This window comes from Fistularia commersonii, chromosome 13, assembly GCF_037954325.1.
Source record: "Fistularia commersonii isolate RoL2024-O1a breed Wild chromosome 13, RoL_Fcom_v1.0, whole genome shotgun sequence".
Lineage (NCBI taxonomy): Eukaryota > Metazoa > Chordata > Actinopteri > Syngnathiformes > Fistulariidae > Fistularia > Fistularia commersonii.
In genome coordinates this window covers 14,864,294-14,887,140 of record NC_141296.1, presented here as the reverse complement: position 1 = coordinate 14,887,140, position 22,847 = coordinate 14,864,294, and the positions used below count along the sequence as shown (strand labels likewise).

The window sequence follows — 22,847 nt, the reverse complement described above, 5'->3', positions numbered from 1 at the left end:
TCAAAGCAGGTTTTTAAGGTTTGACACTCTGGAAAAGAAAATACACACAGAACCAGGATGCATGATAACGTCATGATAAGGGCTAGGCATCTGATTGGCCCGGCAAACTCTGGTTCTCTTGGCGAAAACTGAAGGACTGCAAAAAAAAAAAAAAAAAAAAAAACGGTCTTGAAACACACAAACTTCCAGAGAGAATATCTCAAACACACACTTTGAAAAGAGGAGTGTGTTTTGACGGTCTGGAGCCGGCTGGACCGCCTCTGCCTGCTCGGAACACCGTGAAATTAGCCGAGTTTAGTCAGCAGAGATGAAATGTGATGGGGGGGGGGGGGGCTTCTGAGGACACACACTGTCTAATATAGGGCCGACATGCACCGGCGAGCTTTGTTGTGGTCACATGACAGCAAATGGTCCCCATGATGTAATATTTTCTTTGTGTCTTGGGCGGAGGGACTGAAGGTGTAGAAAAATGAAAAGGGGGCCTCATTTGTGAGAGGCACTTTAATGGCAGAGAGCACCAGTGGCGGAATACACATGCAGAATTATGATAATGTTCGCAGTTTCATAATCAAGAACAAGGTCATATTCTGTGTGATTTGAATCTGTTTCATTTTTCCCCCGTATAACTATGGTGATTCACTTTTTTTTTGTTATTGCGCCCCCCCCCCCACCCCCACCCCCACCCCCCCCCACACACACACACAACTCCCATGTCATTCTCTAAATGATTTGTGTAAACATTCATCCACCTTATTCCAGATAATAGCCTCCACCCTGTCTGTGCTGCAACAGAGCCGCAGTCTGACAGAGCAGGGGACGAGTTTTAATTCCTGTTCTTAACAGCAGCTGAGAAGGGGGCTGGCAGCAGGCTGGGGGGCTGTCCTCGAAGCCATTGGGGAAGACTCAAAAGAATAAACCCAGAGGCTTTACAGGACAGGTTAATCAGCAGAATTCAGGCGAGTTTGGTGCTGAAGCGTGGCGACTACAGGCAGGTCATCTCAGGCGAGTTGACGCCCCCACCACTTCGTCAACAACATCACACCGACAGAGCTGTTGTGTCTGGCGTCGGCTGGGAAGCAGCACAGTAGCAGAGCAGGTCATCAGGCAATGTGACACGTTCCAAATCTGGTTCCTGACTCCTCCTGAGGAGGCAGACGACACCTTTAGTGTATAAATGTGGAATAGGCTGTTTAAAGTTAAATAAATCACAGTTAATTAATGCATCAAATTCAGTCAATCGAGTGATTTATCTATGAATCATCATCAAATTTAATATTTAACTTCAAATATCATTAACAAATGGTTTTAAGGTAATTTTCCTACAAAATGGACCAAGGGCCTCCTATGGGGAGTTCCATGGGGGATGAGGGGTGTGTTGGACTGAACAAGGAAGAGAAATCCCTTCTGCCATCTTATTCAAGGGGGGAACATACAGTTTTTTAACCTTAAGGCAATGCTGTTAGACTGTGCCATCAAAAGCCAATGTTGTCATTCTCCAGCTAAATATTGTGAATCACTTTCTTTCCCGATTCCCATGATGCACTGCATTTTGCTCCACTTCCACTCTTTGAGTCCATTTGATCGCCCACATCCCCCCAACTGTACAAGACTATTCGAGAAACTACGAGGGTTAGTTTCATGCCCACCAAGCAGCACTCGTGTGAAAATAAATGAACTCGAAGTGATGAAAATACAGCAAAGATGGCGAGAAGCAGTGTGAAAGTATTTCTTTAAAAACTCAAAGGATGGCCTACAAATCACTGAAAGGTGAAACAAAAGATGATAGAATGACATAGTGAAGAATAAAAAAAATCTGCATGAACGAAATAGCTAAATGACCGAGAATTGAAAAAAGGGAAAATCCCAACACACATGCCAACATGAGGACGTGGGTTCATCAAGTCCCACATTTCTTACAGCTCAGATCTATTAACACACAAGCAAGTACACACAAATACCACCCCAAAAAATAAGAATTGACCAAAACGAAATCCATAAATACTTCATAAAAACTGCTGAACAAAGGGGCACACAAAATCAGGGCACATTTTTCCTCAAAATTAATTAAAGAAGTTAGCAGACAACTTGCAAAAAAAAAAAACAGAGAAAGAAAAATTGTTATAATTCTAGAAAAAAATTACCAAAAGAACCCAGTGTCTAATTAAAAACCCACTACTGGCGCTGATGATATTGATATTTTAGCTCAGAGAGGAGACAGAGAAAGAGAATTTGTGGAGGTGGAGTCTGCTTCCATGATTCACCTTCTCTTTCTCCCTGTTGAAACCAGCCCAGGTGTCCACAGGGTCCCAATCAACAACTAGTTCAAACAGGATTTCACCAAGAGTGGAATTGTGATGGCAATGACAGCACCAGTCTCCAAGCTGGATGCAAAGGCTAAGGAGCCTAAGTGTTATTTAATTAGTGTACACACACACACACACACACACACACACACACACACACACACACAAACAAACAAACAGGAAACATCCAAGAAGAGCAGAAAGGAGTATATAAAAAAGGATGAAACTCCCTAAAATGAAAAGTGAAATAACAGACAAAAAAAACAGAATGAACCAAATTTCTTGTATAATAATCAAACTTGATTTGATATGAAATTCTCTAAAAATCATTATAAGATGAGATGAGAACAACTTTATTTATCCCGAAGGAAATTGTTGTGCCAGAGTTTCAAGTAAAAACATAACAGTAATAGATAATAGTAGAAAGGAGGAAGAATAAGAAATACAATGCACATTAACATGAAAATTAGGACATTTGTTGAAATTTAGGAGAAAATGATCACCAAGTATAAACAAGGATGAAATCAAATTCAAAGAAAAAGTATTCAGGAGGCTTCTATGCTAATTGTTGGTGAGCTAATCAATGGGATACTTTTTTAAGGACACCAAACTAATCAAGTGCTGGACAGCATGATCACAGGAGGTGAAAAATAGCCAAAACCACACATACAATCACTCATACACACACATATATAAGCACACACTCCAGAGAAAACACACACTCTGGAATCACAAAGAGCCCCTGTTGGTGTGCCGCTGGGCATTGGAGTGTTTTGGCCTCGGTAAAAATTGGCTGCCAGCTGGAGTGACGGACACTGAAGGCCTGCGTCGCTCTCTGGAGCCAGGAGGAGGAAGAGGAAGAACAAGAGAAGGAGGGGGAGAGGGTTCTTCTTTGGCTTTGCTTCAGAAAGTTCACTTGCACTACTCAGGCAGCACGCGTGCACACACAATACACAAAACTACGAGTTTTACCTTTCAGACAGCACCTTTCACACTGTGTGTATGCTTCTGTGTGTGTGTCCATACACAGTAAATCCAGCATGTCACACACACAACTATTGTCTGGTCTTAATTCTGTTTGATGGTTCTCTGTTCTGCAGCTAAAACTTGATGGCCAGGATAAGGGTCCGTTGTGTGTGTGTGTGTGTGCGTGTGTGTGTGTGTGTGTGTGTGTGTGTGTGTGTGTGATTGGTGATTGTGGATGGGGTGGATGCCAGCATACATCCACATGAGAATAACTGAGCTAGGCGAGGTGTGTGTGTGTGTGTGTGTGTGTGTGTGTGTGTGTGTGTGTGTGTGTGTGTGTGTGTGTGTGTGTCAGTCAGGATAAGGGTGGGACAAAAGCCTTCACTGTTTACTTCACTGACTGAGGCATATTGACGAGAGAACCTGAAGACCAGCAACAAGAACATGAATTTCAACAGAAAGATGTCAAGAGGTTTGATAGATACTTCCCATATAGTTCCAAGCATTTACATGAAACTTTTTAATAATTTCCCTAAAAAAATGATAGTTAGCTAAAACTGAAAAACTATCCAAAAAAAGAAAGAAATCAACCAAAAATGTTGCTCAGAAATTATACAAAAAAAAGATAAAAAAGACATCAAGTACTGATTTTCAGCAAGATAAAAACAAAGCCAGAAAATTGCAGGTTAGTTGTATTATATCATCACCTCACAGCAACAATTGGGAGATAATCCTTTCCTAACATGGACTTCATTCTTCAATCACATCTGGGACTCCTGCTTCACCTGATATTAAGCTTCAAGGCTAAGTCATCGCGGGAAGCACCCATCCCACTGTTATTGATCAGGAGGCCCGACGTCCCTGAATGAGGACATAATCACTGCATCGAATGAAGAGGTGCTGCTTCAGGGGTGTTGGTTCATGGTGCGAGCGATTCAGCCACAGACAGAAAGAAAATTGAGATTGGATTTAAAAATGCAACAGAAACTTTTCAATGCATTCCCAAATAGTCCTTGGTTCTGAATCTTTCAAGGAGATCATGTTCCAGGACTTTTAAAGAAATAATTCCGTGGTAGAGGTGGTCTTCTCTTCATCCTATTATGTTCCCTTTTTCACTTTTAAAGAAAGTCGTGGCTTAATTCGATGTAAATTCTTCTTCAATTTTTCTTTTAACTGATTTTTTTCAACCTGTGAGGAATACTTTTCTCCTGAATTCCCCCTGAATTTAAAGATACCGTATTTTCCGAATTACACCTAAAAGCCTTTAATTTTCTCAAAACCGACAGTGCGCCTTATAATCCAATGCGCCTTATATACGGATCAATATTGGTTAATTATGGCTACTGTAGTCAGGGGGCATCGCCAAAGTAGCAACAGTCAAAACAGTCCCACACCACTTGTGTCTGTGAAAAGACCCCAAAATGGCACCTTTCAAAAGACACGCTTACAACACAGAGTTCAAACTCAAGACAGTCAATCACGCAGTACAACATGGGAATAGAGCAGCAGCGAGAGAATTCGAAAATGAATCAATGGTACAATTTTGGAAGAGGCAACAAGATGACCTGCGCCAAGTAAAGAAGACTAAACAGAGTTTCCGAGGAAACAAAGCAAGATGGCCACAGTTGGAGGACAAACTAGAACAGTGGGTTGTTGAACAGACAGAAGCAAGTAGAAGCGTCTCTACAGTCACTTGTCGAATGAAGGCAACAGCACTAGCTAACGACATGAACATCAATAAATTTAGAGGCGCACATTCTTGGCACTTTTGTTTTATGAAAACCTTTGAACTGTGACAAATGGAGTTGGAAAGACATTGTTCACAAGGAGGGCAGCGCAAATACCGACAAAGGCTACCGGTACGTATGGTACCGTATTGCGAATGCAATAACTTGTTTTGGGAGTGAACGGAGTTGTCAGAACGTTGATTGTATTCTATTAATGTAGTTTGACTGACTGACTTATCTGACTGTTTGTTGACTTTTCCTTTAGCGCAGCTTCATCTAGTGGATGCATAACGCAACCCCGGACACTACAGCAGTTTCTATTCTATGCGCCATATAATGCAATGCGCCATATATATGACAACAGTTTTTAAAACTGGCCATTCATTGAAGGTGCGCCTTATAACCCGATACGCCTTATAGTGCGGAAAATACGGTATATTACGGCAATGAGAGAACAATGTCTTCCAGATTTTAACCACCATTATCTCATCTCTTAGAATTTCCAAATTGTTTTGTTTGCTTTTAGTTAATTGTTCACTCTTGAAAGTAATGTCTTCATGATTTTTTCAATTTAATTTTTTTTCAACACACTACAAACATAATTGCAGATTAATACTTGTTTATTGTCAAGTAAATTACTTTCCTTTTTACAATATCTAATATTTGTGATATCTTGCAAACAATAATATTTCTTCAAATTATTGGAATTTTTGGCAGGTTCCCCTGCTCTTGTCTAGTTTTGGGGTCAATTATTAGTTTAAAATAACACATTTAGATAGCATACCCTCCCAAAAAAATGGAGGAAACCCTGTTTGTTAAGATTTCTGTTGATTTTTTTTTATTTATTTGAAACAACTTCAATTTGGGGAGAGAAAACCAGGACCACTCAGGTGTATTAAGGTGTGTGTATAAGGAGTGACTAAGCTGATGTAAACTCATCTAAAGACATGCAAGAGTACATGTTTCTGTCCATACTGTGCTACTGTGCCAACCACCCGTGAGACCAGTACCACTGTCTACTCAAACGACAACGGAGGGAAAAATACATTTTCAGTCATCCTCAGGCCAACAAGATAAGATAAATTGATCCTGGGAGGCAAAATGTGGGTTAGTAGTTCCTGTGGGGGTGTACAGGGGAGGGAGGGTATTCTGGCAGAGGCTCTCGGCATAGACAGAGCCCAACGGCATTGGAGCATTTGGATAAATGTTTCCGGAGAAACTAGCGCTGCCTGATGGCCCTGTGATTCAGCTCTGCCAGCTGATTAGCGCAGAGGTCCGACTGTCAGGGGTTGACAAAGACACAACTTACAGGAATCAGAGGAGGTCAGGGAGTCCTATTGCCCCCTACACACATGGCCACAGCCAAAACAGCAGTGAGGCTGGTGAGATGAGCCTCAAATGAGGACAGACAAGCTTTTAAATAGGAAGAAAATAGCTCTTGACGTGCAATACAGCTACAGTCATAGGGAGTTCAACCTAACCTGTATAGTACCCCATATCATCAATACACAACACCATTTCATATCATATAACACTGTGACTGTGTACAAAGCCTAAGGACGCAATGATTTTATGATGAAATAGAAATCAAAATTGCCTTTGAGGACAAAAGAGACAAAACATACTCAAACAGGACGATGAGAAGCTTACAGTGAGACTACAAACCAAGTAAAAATAAAGAGCTATTACAAGTCCGGCTGAAAAGTGAAATGTACCGAAGAGGGAAAGCTGACCAGCGTGGCTTTCCATTAAGTCTGTGTAGCCTTTGTCTTCTTCTAGCAATAAAGCTTCATGCATTTATACATAAATTACTAACAAAAAAGAAAAAAATTCAGATGAACCTGCTATTGCCTTCATTTTATTACATCACCATGGCAACACATTGTTTCGGGGGCTGTTTGCTTGGGGTTTTCTTCCCCACGTTGTCCAGATGGTGATGTCTGCATACTCGGGGCGCCTTGACACACTGATCCAATTCAATATATCAATTATACGGTAAACTGCAACATTTTGAAAATGCCAAACGTTAACCTTTATCACCAAATTTGCGTTTATTTCAAAATAGAGTTGTACTTTCACATGGGAGCTTTTCTAGGAGTATGCTGTACTGACTCCCGCAATACGGGCAGTACGTTTCCTGTAAAACACGGGCGAGAGCCTGCATCATTTTACAGGCATTAAGTCAGATTTGTTTCCGGTGAGACTTGGACTCCGCCAGGGCTGATGTTTACCACAGATCCTTGTCATTACCTTTATGGACAAAATTTCTAGGCATAGCCAGGGTGTTGTGGGGATCAGGTTTGGTGAACTCAAGACTGAATCTGTGCTATTTAGAGACAATGTGGTCTTTTTGACTTCATCAGACAATGATCCTAAGCTCTCAGCACAGTAGTTTGCAGCCTAATGTGAAGCAGCTGGGATGAAAATCAGCACCTCCTATCTGAGGCCAAGGTCGTCAGCAGGAAAAGTGCCCCCCCCAGGTCAGTGATGTAGCCTACCCCAGTTGGAGGAGTTCAAGTATCTTGGGGGTCTTGTTCATGAGTTAGGGACGAATGGAGTGGAAAATCGACATGCTGATTGTTGCAGTGTCAGAAGTCATGCAGACTCTCGGTCCATCGTGGGGAAGGAGCTGAGCCAGAAGGCAAAGCTCTCGATTTACTGGTTGATCTACGTTCCTACCCTCACTTGCGGTCAGGAGCTATGAGTATTGACCGAAAGAACCAGATAACAGATACAAGCAGCAGATTTGAGTTTTCCTTCGCAGGGTATCTGGGCTCTCTCTTTGAGCTAGGTTGAGGTGCTGAGTTAGGAGGGGCTCAGAATGAGTTGCTGCTCCTCCGCAGTGACAGAAGCCAGATGAGGTGGCTCAGGCATCTGGTCAGGATGCCACTGAGGTGAGGTGTTTCAGGCCAGTAGGAGGCCCCAGGGAAGATACAGGACACAATGGGGGGACTATGTCTCCCTGCTGGCCTGGGAATGTCTCAGGATTACCCCTGATGAGCTGAACAGTGTGGACAGGGAAACCGAAGTCTGGACCTCTCTGGCTTCAATTGCTGCCCCTGCGACCCAACTCCAGATAAGCAGTGGTAAATGGATAGATTAATGTTTGAACACAAGAAGAGGACTATGCGATTTTGTATAATTTTTCCAATAAAATCATGTATAATACATTAACCAAAACACGTACTTTAGTAGAGTTTACTTAATTGCAATACCTGTAACCACCCTTTCTCTGAAAGCCGGGCGTTTGCGCAATCGCACACTGCTCCAGTGTTCTCCACGCACAACAGAGCTGAACTAGAAATAAATTAAACACATTTATTTTATTTACAGTTCAACTCAGATTTTATTTTGTGGACAGAGAACGCTGGAGCATTGCGCGATAGCACAAACGCGCAGCTTAGAGGGAACAGTGCCTGTAACTGAACAACATGACAATCTACATAACATTTATCATGCTCACAAGATCTTGGAGTGGCTCAAGACAATCTCAGCAGACAATAAAAGAGGCTGGACCTGAACCGGTCAATCATCAGGCCACATATAAGGATGCACATTAACTCTCATTCACACCACTGACGATTATAATTTAACAATAACAGCGTCTTTAGTTGATCTACTATCTGGTCTAAGAGGTGGGGGGAGGGCGCAGGTGACAGGCGTGGCCACAAGCAGAGTGGAAAACACAGCATCAATCAGTTGTAATGAGAGGCTGCTAGTGGAACTCCAGTAGATGGCGCTGCTGCTGTCACCTCACAAATCGGCAAGGCAATCAACTGCTTGTTCACAGGTCCGGCTGCCATGGAGCCTCATTATCGTATGTTTGAAGTTGTGTTTTCTGTCCTGTATTGACTGTGTTTAATCGCTACTCTCCATCTCCTCTCCTCAGGGAAATATCCTTCCTCTAAATGTTGCATGTATTCAGTCTGGTGTTGGACAGGGCTTCACCCTTGTTTTATCGTTACAATTTGAACCCCTTGGTTTGACCCTGAGGGAAAATCCGCCAAGATGTTACAGCAGGTTTCAAAATGGCACAGCTATTGAAAAAATGTCCAAATAAAGCATATGGCAAATACATTGTTATTATGTTCGTGTTAAGATAATCACTGAGGGACCTGTAGGGGTCTACCAGATGAATGATTTTGAAGCAGAGTTCAAGAATCCTGGATTATATCGATGAAGTCAAACGCGTGGTTGACCTTCAGACAGCAGCAGATCCTTTAAAAGCCCATCAGGAGACAGAATGTGCCAGTTTCCACCAAGCAGGACAGGACAAAAAGTCAAACACTGCTTCCTTTTCAGACACAAAGGTGACCAACACAATGTGTTGCAGCACTTGTTCAGCTCAGAAATTCATCCCCAGGCCTGCCAGCTGACCACCAAAAGATGTCTGGTTTAAGCTGTGGCCAATGCAGAAGGTGACCTGGTTTTGCCTTGAGGGGCCAACAGGAAAAAAAGGAACATTGACGAGCCAGAGATTTCAGGGTTCCACCACCTTTTCATGGTAACCAATACTTTTGACACTCAACCTAGTTCAGTCAATAAAGGGATTGAGCTGATAAAAACAAATTACTCAGTCTAATTGATGACTCAGACTTTGCATTTTAGATTGATATTGCTGTCAAATTTCTACCTTAATACTATTTTTGCAGCATGAGCAAACAGGAAGTCGCTCCCCAACGCCAAACCCATATGTGACACATCCATGAAATCTGACTGAACTCTAAATTTCAGGTACGACTCGGTCACCAGTTACCATTGATCAGACCTCAGTGTTTATCTTTGTCTTTATTTTCATGTTTTAAAATGGCTTTCGTTGCCATCGGTGCCAGTGCCCCAAGGCACAATGATCCAGCGCCCACTCAAACCTAACCCCACAATTGTGCTCTAAATAATCTGTGTAAAAGCATGATTAGGACAGAATTGAGCATTCTGTTTGATGGAGGGGAGAGAAAACGGGATTAGTTTGGATCGGATGTAGGTGTGTCTAGATCCTGGACAAATAACTCAAGGCTTCAGGTTTCATAAGCCCACTAGAACTTCAAGCATATAGAGTTCTGGAGCCTCTGATTACAGAGTGAAATTACAAAACTGATTTGAATGTATCCATCTGCAAGTTATTTTTTAAACTGTCAAGTCTACCTCAACTTGCTGATTAATGCTGAGTTTATACCATATACCGATCATTAAAAACTGAAAGTTAGAAGGAAATTTTAGGAGTTTTACTGGAGTTGCTGCATGTTCCTGTCATATAGATTGTTTGGTATAAGGTGGTATCTGAGCTGTCTTAAATTAGTCTACTCTGGGCATATGACAATATTGGTGCTTGATATTATCGCAAGTCTTTCAGTCTTTACAGTGATGTAACACAATCAAAAACCAATAGATGAGCTCTAACAAAACACAAAACAGGGTCAACAAACAGTCACCAGAGCGATACTGACAGCAGAGACTGTATTTGTTGGCAGTATGGACAAACAGGAATGGCGAAGGATGTCCCGATCAATATGGACCGTCCAGAAAGAGGAGCGGATAGTGGAGCAGTGGGCATAACAGCCCAGCTTGTGCGAAGTCAGCTCCCCAAAATATCACGACCAAGTAGAGAGGAAAAGCAATGGATTGAAATATCAGACGCTCTGAAAATACCAGATTAAAACGCTGCACGGGAGGGAAAAAATGGAGAAAGAATGTAGTTCTTTTGTTAGTGGTTTTGTAAATTGTGACCCTGTTAGATTCAGTCTTTGTAAAATCTCAGTCTGCGACTAAACACTCATAAAACTTGTATTGTTAGTGGGTGTGAGATTATAATTTTTCCACAAGTCTTCCAAATCTTTTCAAAGTCTTATGATGTATGGGTAGCGCAAGTTGGCAAATTCCCTCAGCTGATGCATGAGCTGAATCCCACGTATCATGGAAACGATTTAAACATTCCAAAAAAGGTTGTCGGAGCCACGGAACCACAGGAGCTTCGCTACATCCAACACGCTGACTAAGCTAACAAAAATCTACAATCCGGTGCAACCGGCACCTTTAAGTGTTGTTTATACTTATGGGCTGAATGATGAGGAAGGTGTGCTCTGGAATAATGTGGCAAAACATGCAACACAAACAGACCTAAGCTAAAGGATAAAGTCAGTTAAGTTTCTTTCCTTATGGAAAATTGTTTTGATTTTTTTTTAATCATTTCTTACTAATTTCTACATTTTTAAAGCCATTGCATTTTTCATTTTATGTCAATTTCTTGATTATTTCCAGGTATTTCTCAATCAGTTTTTTAAAAAAATAATTTCATACTCATTTTAAGGTGATTTCTTTGTGGATCTTGACGGTTTTCTGACTATTCATTTTTTTTTAATTATAAAAATTGAAGGTAATTTGGTAAACTAATTACTTAATGAGCATGAGTTCTCAGACTTGACAGTTGGTAATCTGTCTGGAGTGTGTGTGGAACGTACGTTGCTTGTTGCACTGAGGATGTTGCTGTCTTTTTGTTCTGCATGTGTTGCAGTGTTGACTCACCACAGTGAGGCTCGGTAGTGATGGAACCCAGAGATAAGTAGGTAAGCCAGGCCACACTCAGACCAGCAGTGGGAGATCAGCCCTGGGGTGTTGGGTTGTGTTAGGAGGTCGGGGTGACCGAGGGCCAAATGGACAATTTGAGGAATGGTTGCCCCCCTTTATCCAGGACTATCTACCCACACAACTGCAGACCGATCAGAGGGCACGTGCAAATACAGAGAAATTAGCAGGCTGAAACTTTCAATTTGAATTCAGAGGATACTCATGCTTTGTTCAAAGAAGATTATGATGTCACCTGACATCATGATCGAAAAGCAACCGCTCTGTTTCAAACGGATGCTGTTGACGTTGTGCTTGATGTACAGTACAGTAGACGAATCAGGGCCAAACAGCTCTGAGGGGTCCAGGTCTGAGGCCAACACCTTCGTACAACAAGCATTCGAATATCTGGTTTTGTTTGTATTTTGTCATCAAGCTGGTTTAATGAAACGCCTGGGATTTAGGTTGGGGAGTCCTAACCTAGGGTGCAGCTGTTTGGTGCCAACTCAAGGTAGAGAGTTCCACTGCAACAACATTTACTTGCCATGAGTGGCTGAAATTATTGTTAGTGCTTTTGAGTGGATTTCTTGCAAGTGTTTCACATAGCACAGCTTGTAAAGAATGTTATGGTGCAACTCTTTGTACGACTGGATCAATAGGAGAAGAAAAAAAATAACAATCAATAAGGATTTATCATAGAAGAAAGAGCTGCACTGGCCTCTCAAACATGTGCAGCTTCATTTTCAGATCAGGAAAATTACAACCACAAGATAGTCTGTGTGTGTGTTTTTAAAGGCTTTCTAGAATCATTAAGTCAGAGCGTTGAACAACAGCAGCAGGTCGTCTTTCCTCAAACTCTAATCGGAAGTCAAACTCCCAGCTGGTGTTTGGTGTCTTTGATACCAGGAGGACACCCCCACCTGGCACATGCCACCATATTTCTCCACTCCCCTGTTTGTGGTTGTGAAGAGTCCCCTGGTGCCAGAGAGTGGGTACAACTCTAGCTCAGTGAATACATATGCAGACATGCACATACACACTAAGGCTGGGAGGAACTGGGAGTTGGGCAGAGGTAGGTCTCCAGAGGGGCTTTGAAACGCGGCACTAACGGCCAATGGGAGCTGGAAGCTAATTTACGGCAGCTTCATTTTAACCCTTCCGAAAAGTGAATCACTACAAGGTTAGAATTTCTACTCATTAGGTATTGCATTTTCACCACAACATTGGTTGGTGTTACATTAAAATACATAGTCTGCTACAATGATGAAGTCTGATACGTTTAATATAAATCTTTCATTTTACCTGTTTTATCCCAAGTCATAATATCTCATTCAAAGATTTTTCATTTAGAAGTATCTCTTCAGTCCCTTTTCAATTATTAAGCCAAACTTTTTTTAAAGACGGAATCCTGCTGTTACTTTCTAAAATGAGTGCACGTCTACTGTAACCTGCTTGAAAAAATCTCTAATCCCTCTAATCATATAGATCAAAACACTTCTTCACTAAATTCATAGTGAAACTGAATATTGGTTGAGCTGCAGTACTGTCGGAGCTGGAGGGTCCATTCTGAAGGGTTTGGCTTAGGTGCTCTGCATTTTGTCTGCCTGCGGATAATGTGGTTTGTGTGGTTTTCAGTTGTTTTTGGTGTTTGGGTTTGCATTCCAGCAGAATATCTCCCCTTTTTTTCAAGGCAAACACAAGGGTTGTGAAAGGATCCTCACCGACTCTCATCGAGCCCAGCCAAGTTTGCCGTCTGGAAGAGCAAACACGTCTTAAATTATAAACAAATATGAAGATATAGTTTCCCTGGAATCACTGAATCTTCATTAAACTATTCTTCATCAATGGAGGTCATTGCATGACTTTGAACTGTTTGTGATTTATGGAATCTTGCTTAGGACAAATACCAATATGTGCCCTACTGACAGAGTGAATCCTGTAAATCAAAACACCCTTTTCAACCTGTGCTGCTGGTTCAGAATGAGACACAACCATAAGTGGGCAATGGATCAGAAAATTAAGCAATAACCAAGCATCACATGCGAGGATGGTACTAAGGCAATAAGAACCCAGTCACAATCAAACCAGTAACATTGCGAAGAGCCTCACACCTTTTGTTTTTTGGTTTGTGCTTGGGTTTCCTACGGAGTCTCCGGTTTCCTCCCACTGTCCAAAACCACACAGCAAGTTAACTGGAGAAAAATGGGAAAAATTGCCCGAGTGAGTGAATGGTTTGTCTGTCTACATATGTCGCCCTGCAATTGACTGGTAACCAGGTATACCGTGCCTCTCGCTTGATGACAGCTGGGATAGCGACCCTGAGTGCAAGATAAGCAGCAGAAGATGGGTGGATGTTTGATTCAGATAGTTTACAAGGGTGTCCAACAAGACATTGAAAAAAATCACTTCCGTGATTACTCATCAATTGGAAAGCTTCGGAACCGGAAAGAGGGAAAGTTGGCTCAATGAAACTGACTGATGTTTTAATAGAGATTAACTTTCAGAGGCTGGTTCTTACACCTGTCATTGATCTTGCTAACCTCCAAGGTAATGATACCAGGTTAATGAGGACCCAGGTTGGTCAACTGCACATGGTGCAGGAAGCTCGCCCCGGCAGGGTCATCGGGGGTTATTATACTTAAATTGCTCACAGGAGGGGAACGGGTCAACACTGATGGCCAGAACCAATCTGTGGCCGACAAACAATACGAATCTCATTCATCACTGAGTAATCTGATTATAATAGTTGAAATTTTTTCTATGAATGGTTTCAAACAAATAAAAAAGTGAAAATGTACAACACAAGTCCGTGTCATGAAACAGCATCTACTGGTCAAGCATGTGAGTAGAAAGGTGACCAAAAGCTGATACTTCCAGAATAACCTCCGCTAACTTCACTTTTACTTCAGATTCCTGAACAAAACGAAAAGTTGCATTTTCAACCACATAACTCTCAAGTTGGCAACGAGTTCAATCTGTATCTAGTAATGATTCTCTCTCCATTCCACTTCGAAGGCTGCTTCAAATGCCCAATTGTGTCTGCAGTAGTAGTAAACCAAAATCTTTCCTTTGAAAAAAAAAAAAAAAAAAACACTCCCCCACCATATACACATACATTTACACTCACTGAACAAACAATAATAGGGCTCCCATTTCAATTTCTCTCAGCAAAAAATAAAATATTTGGATGCCCCATTTAGTCTGTGGTGAGGCAAAGGTCCGCTACTACGAGGAGGCAATGAGCCATTACGTGGCTTTGTTGGTTAACAAGCTCACAGCAGCATGTTCCTTTCTTGCTTTTCCAGTTTCAACCGCAGTTTGTGGGCTCAGGGCCACAGGCGGCAACAGCAAAAGGCGCACACAGACCCCAGGATGACAGTTATTACCCCTTTACTGTCATCTGCTGTACCAGCCAGCCCATGGAACAAGCAAAGCAAGTAATTTGGTCTGTTTAGCTCGCTTATGTTAATTTACCAAGGCTTCTTCGGCCTCCAAAGAAGCCGTAGGTACTATATATTCCGCTGCAATTTCAGGAGACGAAGATAGACTCTTGATGACCTGTGACTGCGGCACATCAGCCTGCTGACGGGTCAGTAAAATAAACACTGACCTGTTATTTTGCCCTATTCTTTAAAGAGGAGAATTTGCCCAGAGCACTGCAGTTTGCGGCCTCACAAAATCTGCTCATATTTTGGCTATTTACATCCACTGGTCACATGGTATTTTTAGGGAGTAAACAAAAACAAAAAGGACAAATGGTTGTTCACTTTGTTTCAGTTTCATGGTGATGTCCCCTGGTTTCTTCTACTTTCCTCATCCAGGGAAAAAACACAACAAGCTGAGCTAACCCACGAGAACTGCCATAAACGAAAGCAAACATCTCTGAATAGATCATAGAGGCTGATAACCACTTTGTGATCAAGTTCAAGGTCAGGTTGATGGGGTCTTTAGGTTTTCTATTTATTTTATTTTCTGGCAGAGGGACTTAAAGGGACAACTGGTTTAGACAATGATCGGGAAAATAAATCGCCAGTGGTAATGAGCAAACTTTAAATTATTGCAGAATTTCATTACTGTGATATGCCTCAGAGTCCCCACATCTTTGGGTCTTTAAATAGGAGGTCAAAATAATTAGTTCACACAAAAATTCAGTGACAGATTATTTCTTCTTGTCTGTGTAGCTATTTTTCCGTCTCGCTAGTCGTCGTATTTGTTTGTAATATTTCCACAAGTAACTGGTTATGGTGACTAGGCAGTGTCCTTCTGCATAGTCACACAACTCCTGAAAATATGGCAGAATGCCTTCCTACATCGCTCTTGGACCAACGAGGCAATATTTTGATTTCTACTTCTTCCATCGTCACAGTCCTGGATCCTGGAGGCAGCAATTATTGCCAATTCCTGGCTACGCAAGAGTTGCCGGAGATGTGACAGTTGGAACATTTTATGGAAACATGAATAGTGGAATTTCAGTTTATAGACGGGTGCAAAAAAAATCTATGTATGTGAAAAATAATACAATTTTCCCTTCCACACATAATCTGGTGACTGATTATCAGACACCATATCAGACTTGAGTGAGGGTGTAATTTCTCATGGCCGAGCCACATCCCCAACTAAAAGGAACTATTTGTGTAGGACTGCAAATTACATCGATAATGCATTATATTGCAGTTCTTTTTGACAATATTGTAGATTTTCATTCTCCCTTGTGAGGTATTGTATTGTGTTTCTGGGTAGCAACTTTGTATTTCAAAGTTTTAAAGTATTGGTAATAACAAAAAGACTAAGTGATGATTTAGATAAAGCAGACACAACGTTTGCAATCTACATAATTTCACTCATCAATATTTTCGGAAAATGGGACCGGCTTATAGAGATGAAGAATGGGAACTTTTTAAATAAATCACAAGCAGTATTTCAATTTATCATGAGAAGTACTGCTCTGCAACAGTTCACTATGTCCTGACCCAGATATCAAGTGTTTCATGAGATCCTGGTCAATAAACTAGGCCTAGGACACAATTCTCTCTGTGTTTTAATTTGAAGTCAATTTTAATTTCACTTCCCGCCAGCCCTGATGTAATGGCATGGTTAAGAGACAGAGGGTTCAGTTAGTAACATATATCTTTTGACCGCAGTTTGAAATTTGCATTTTCAAGATATTACTATGTCAACCTATGATGGCTTGACAAGAAGCTCCAAGATATCTACCAATTTCTCTAATCACTAAAATTGTTATGTATTTCTTGAAATGTGGCAAAACAATAACACACTGGGTGTACTGTTAATACTGTTTAACACAATATGACTTTACAAACTATCAAATTAGATAGAGTTCGATTTACATGAGAAGATTTTATGATCTTCATCCACAAAGTAAAATGTAATAATGAATCTCCACTTTAAATGATGTATCTGGCACTGGCAGACAAACTGATTTTTTATCTGCAGCTGATAGACACTGCTGGGGGGGAGGGCTGTCTCCTCCCACACTACAACTTGATTCGCCGGCCGGAGATTGTCGACAGCAGCTTTAGGAAGCTGCCAAAGATCATTTCCTGTCCCAGAAAAAAGGGAAATGCATCTCCTGGCCGATTAAGACTCTATCGAGTGTTTTCATTATCAAATGAGGCATCGACCCTTAAAGATGCCGGCTCCTGCTTAACCGTCATGACACCACTGCCTTGGCACATCCCCCCCATGGGACCATTAACACTGTTAGAGCGGAGAGGTGCGGGTTTCCTCAGGTAAATGGGTGAAAATGACACGTTTTGATCACTCTGCCTCATTATCAGCTAATAAACATGCCAGAATTTTCCCGCCACACTACCCAATAATGAGTTCAAGAGGTTAGAATGCTCAGGGAAGAAAAAAAAAGGTGCAGCAATTTGGGTTCTCCCCAAGACATCAACGCAACATGCTCGATGGCAGACAATGCCAGGCAGGTAAGTGTTGTCTTATGAAACAAGGTAATTTGTGTGTGGGTGTGGGTGTGGGTGTGTATGCGTGCTTTTACAGGACAAGGAGGGGGTTCCACTCAGGCCAGTTGCTTGTTTAGAGGCAACTAATCGCCCTGCATCATAGGGTACTAAAAGTGCTTTACTATGACCAAGAGGAGGTGAGCATCATCCTCTTTCCTCTCAAGTTCAGATTTATTGATGTAAATTTGGGTCACAGTCTGTGGTTTCTAAAGGGAGAGGAGAGGGAAAAAAAAAGAAAAAAAAAATCGAAGTTGATAGTGTGTGAAAAACCAAATGCAGACACATAAACCCTGATCTTTTTGCCTTTTTTCCATGATCACAGAACAACAGCGCTGTGAAACGCACAGCATGCTGGGTACATTTTATCAGCTATGTCTTGGTTTTAAAACAAAAGCTGTGGAAAACTTACGGATTAGGGTTTTTAAAAGTCCTTCCATTCTTTCTCATCTTGGACAAATGAGTTCAAACACATTACCTGTCAATTGATCAATTCATCAAATGATATGAAGCCAACTAAACCACAAAAACAGATCTGCAGAATGAGGTTCAGTTTGAGGACACGGAAGGGAAAGACATCAAAGAAGCTCTACAAGTCAGGTGACAAACCAATGTGACCTGAAGGTTGTGGAAAAAGAGTCAACACACAGCCGTCAATGTTGAATCAAGACAAACTCAGCTGTCAGTCTAATTTGCCACCAAAAATGTAGTCACATAAATATTTCATCCAATGTGGCTATATATCGGGGGTTGGGCCAACTTTGGTACAGACAAAGGATTAACGTTAAATTTACAGGCACACCACCATCTTGGTTCTGAATTAACATCAACGAGTGGAGTGGTCTCTCCAATGATTGGTAAGCCAGGAAATAAGGCTGTAGTTCTCTTTGTGTTTGTATGTAAGAACTGTGTTCTTGTCAGCACTTACAAAATCAAGTCATTAGGGTTTTAATTTGTTGCTAGGTAACACGGTTCACTGCATGTTAATTGAAATGATTGAGGCAGGTGTAACTTGCTATGGTATCAAGTGCCTTTTTTGACATTGACATGAACAGGAGTTTAGGGTGGGGGCATTACAGTTATCAGCGCCCTGTTGGAGCTCCTGGAAGACAACAAGCATTTCAACCAAGCAACTGCGGCCTCAGTGGCACAACAGAATTTCATGACTTGAGTGAGCAGTCAACTCGGCCCAGCGTTGGATCAAACGACGCCTGAAAGTTGGCACTGAGATTAATCAGCTGGGAATAGCGTCCCCCTTGTTTTGTTGCAAGGCAGATTTTCAGAAATGAATCGCTTTGGCCGGTGAGTCCATGAACAACGGATCATGAGGTGCAACTTTCCATTTGTGGTGGTACTGTTCATGTTTTTCCCAGGAGACATTATTGTGTCTCTCAGAGGGGGGTTCTTGGGCGAGAGCGCGGGCAATCAGAACACTGAACAAAGACACAGAAAGCCAATTAGTGGCAGTTGAAGTTAGATAGATTGCAGTAATGAAGTAAAAAATTGCCAAACTGACTAATTACAGTTTCCAAATATGAAGGCCCTTCTTGTGGTTTATGTCATATGTATTTGTATTTCAGTAAAAAAAATACAAGCTTGAGCACAACAGTGTATGTCATCAATAGAGACAACACTTTTTCTGTTTACTTATTGGTCATTTAACCTGGAAGTCCTATGGAGATTAAAAACAGTAGGAGGAAGAAGGGGGCCAAAACCAACTGAAAGGCTCAATAAACCTACAGACAACCAATCAGCAGCAGTTCAAGACACAGAAATCAATGGCAATAATGGAGCAAAAAAGACCAAACTGACTGATTCCAGCTTCACGTGGCTGAAGAGGACTTCAACTTAAGAGAGAGAGGAAGCATGGCGTCAGACTAATCCAAGGAACAAACAAGCGGGAAAGTTCTACTGGTTGATTTCTTTATTTCTCTCCCTCAGTTAAGAAATGCAACAACCAATCAGACAAGCAGCAGAGCAGAAAATTGTTGGCAGGGTGAGAAGAGGAGAATGAGAAAAGTTGAGAGAACCCTTGGAAAGCCAAGATGATCCAGAAGAGCTATTGGGATGTAGAACCCTTGTTTGTATTTTAAAAAAAAACTGCACGAACTTGTTGGCTGTTCCACCACCAACACCACCATGTCACCCAGAGCTCTCTGCAGTAGCAGTCAGCCTTGGGGGGCGGGGGCATCCACCCTGCTGGAAAAGAAAAATGCAACTTTCCGGCTTGATTTTTAATCCGAACCTCATGTAGATACGCTCCCTCGCATCACACACACACGGACGCGCACACACATACGTCGAACTTTGGACGGTGAGCATGGTTTGGGGGCACGAGACGCCCTCCAACCCAACAACAACATGAATGTTCGAAGCCGGCGACGGGAGGAGGAAAAGGAGAAGAGTGAGAGGAAGAAGAATCGGTTTGTCTGACCACGACGGAACAACAGCCTGTGAAAACATGACGGGGACAGGCGGCTGCCCTCCGCTGCCGCCTGGCCGCGTTGCATCCCGGCCGGCTTTTAAAATAACCCCTGCCTTCACCTCCCCCGCCCCCATCCCGCGGCCACTCCACCCATACCCCAAGCTGCCCCCCCCCCCATCCCCGGTGCGCCGCCGTACACCAACACACGGACTACAACACGTACAGCCTCGTAGCACCAGGCAGGAAAGAGACATGCGAAAAAATGAGGGAGGGGGGGGGGGGGGCAAACGCACGCACACACACACACACACAAACACACACTCGCGCGCACACACACACACAAACGAGAACCGGGACCGTGAAACCGGCGACAGATAACGCGGTCGGGGATGGATCCACGCGGAAAGCGAGTCCACCCCGGAGGAACTGACCTGTCGTGGAGCGGCGTGGTCCGCGGGATGTGGGCTCGAGTCCGAGTTAAAATCCACTATCAGTAAAACAAAGAGGCGAAAATGACCGAGCGGCCGCGGAACAGGCCGAAAACAGCAACTCCTGGAGCAGCGCGGCGCATGCGCAGGCCGGAGCCGGAGGTAGGAGCCGAGGTGAGGGGAAGAGGGGGCGGGGAAGAGGAGAGGAAAAGAGGAGGGATGAGAGAGGGCGACTCGTTTTCAACAATCGATCCTAGTGTCTTTCATTATTAATTCGGAGGAAATTCAAAAGACGAAGTCTGAATGGTAGCAGTTGTTCGGTGTAAAGTAAACTTACTAAAGATGGGAACATAAGTTGATTTAAATACCCATCGACTGAGGAAAAAAAAACTAATACCGATACAATAATAGAAAAAAACCTCCAGAGAAGTCATTCAACAAAGGTATCGCAAAAGTAATTATAGCTATTTCGAATAATGTTCTTTTAATGTATTTTAAATCCTTAATGTGTCATGACATATATTTGTTATTTTTTTCCTATTTCATTCATCCATAACTTTATTTCATCTTGCTCCTGTATTGGGTGGAATGGATCGAAAGTCAAATCTCGCTACCATTGGAGAAGGCGGCGTTTACCATGGACAGTCATGGGGTAAGCTGTCAGTCACAAGGCCGCAGACCATTCAGGCTATAATTCACAGAACTAGACAATTTAGTCCTCAAAGAACCTGCTGGCCCTGCTTACAGTTTTTGGACTGTGGTAGGAAGACGGAGAACATGAAGGGAACCCTGACAGGAAAACCTGAAAACTTCACTCAGAGAAAACCCAGTCGATTACTTTGCTAAGAACCAGCCCAAAATCAGTCAGTAGGTTCACTGGAGACTCCCTATTTCATTGTCCGTAGGTCAAAATGACTGGTTGGAGGTTTGTATAGGTGGCCCTGTGATTTTCAGCTGACCTGTCCAGGTTAAACCCTGCCTCCTGGCAGATGCAGCCCTCCACAAATAAGCAGGAGAGGAGCAGTGAGCACATTAACTCGCAAAAGAATATCCACAGGACTGTACTGCGGTTTAATTCTCATGTTCCTGTTCCATCAAGTCCCATTGTGTCTCCCAACTTCATATCTACAAAAAAAAAAAAAAGGTAATTTCTGAGCAGTTTTTACAGTAAATACAGCAATTGTATAGAGATTTCTTGCTAATCGAGGAGGAATGTCTTGATTATTCCTAATTTTATACAGATTCGTAGTTAAATTCATATATTTTTGCAGTAATATCTTGCTGATTTTAAGAATTACTGAAAATATAATATTGATTCACAAAAAAAATCTAAGCACAACAGTGGATCCAAAAAAGGACTTCTATTGTGGTTTATCAGATTCAGGTAATTTCTTGCTAATTTTAAAGACAGTTTTCTTTTAGTGCCTTATGAGGCAATTGCTTGCAGATTCAGTACATGAACAGCAGAGAAAATAACAGAGTATTGATCCAGTTTTAATAAAAGGAAATCCAATTGCAACAGCAGGTCCCAGAAGGATTGCCAAAACACCAACAACCTGATTTAGGTCAATTCCTGGCAATTTTAAAGGCAATTTATTTCTTATTCTGTTGGTTAGAATCTCAAAATCACAAAGAAAATTATAGAAAATCATTTTTTTGGCAAGTAGAAATAACAAAGCATTCTCAAAACAAGATGTACAATGTAAAAATAACAATATAATATCACAACTCTTGACTTTCGGTTCCTCCTGAAGTGAAACCAAATGTGCCTGGCAGCAAGAGACTGAGACTGGCGGCAGGAGGAGCATGTCCTCCAAGAGGTTGAAGAGAAGAGGAGCTCTCTCTCCTCCAAAGTGTGTTACAATGAATTTAAGAAAAGAAAAGAAAAAAGAAGGAGAGCTGGAACAATTACAACAATCTGTACTTCCAAAGACTTTTTTTTCTCAGTCGTTTCCACAGTGAGCAAACTGGCAACAGTGAACAAGAAAGTAAAACAAGGGAGCCAACAGATGGAGGCAAAGCACATCAGGAAGATGAGGGACAACACACACACACACACACACACACACACACACACACACACACACACACACACACACAGTGCACACTAAAGCTATTATCTCCTTGAACTCAGATCTAATACACTGAGGATGTGTCCAGGTGCATTAGTAGATGTATTTACACAGTAATACAAATATCCATTACAAGTAAACTCAGCAGAGAGTTTGATGCACCAGAACTGAAAAGCCAGATGTCACAAGGTGGACTAATTGTTGGAGGAATATGTGCAAAAAATTCTTGTTGTTTTTCTAGTTGTCTCACAGTGGAATAAGTCCAATGAAGGTGAAGAATACGAATGATCCAAAAAGTCATTTTATAATACGATTTAATACGATGTATTTACTGAATTACATTTCTGATATGACAACGAATGATTGTCCTTGGTATGATATTTTGAT

At 42.0% G+C, this 22,847-nt stretch overlaps 1 protein-coding gene across 2 annotated transcripts in view; it reads right to left on the bottom strand.

Moving 5' to 3' along the window:
* The window catches only part of pcgf3 (polycomb group ring finger 3), a 55,399-nt gene that overhangs the window by 31,902 nt on the left and 650 nt on the right, over positions 1 to 22,847 (bottom strand). Inside the window, exon 1 of one of the 2 annotated variants that reach the window (XM_086158312.1) lies at positions 20,392 to 20,536. The exons of the other annotated variant lie outside the window; for it this stretch is intronic. The gene's annotated coding sequence lies outside the window, so the exon portion shown is untranslated. Of the gene's footprint in view, positions 1 to 20,391; positions 20,537 to 22,847 lie in introns of those variants that run through there. 2 annotated transcript variants of the gene reach the window in all.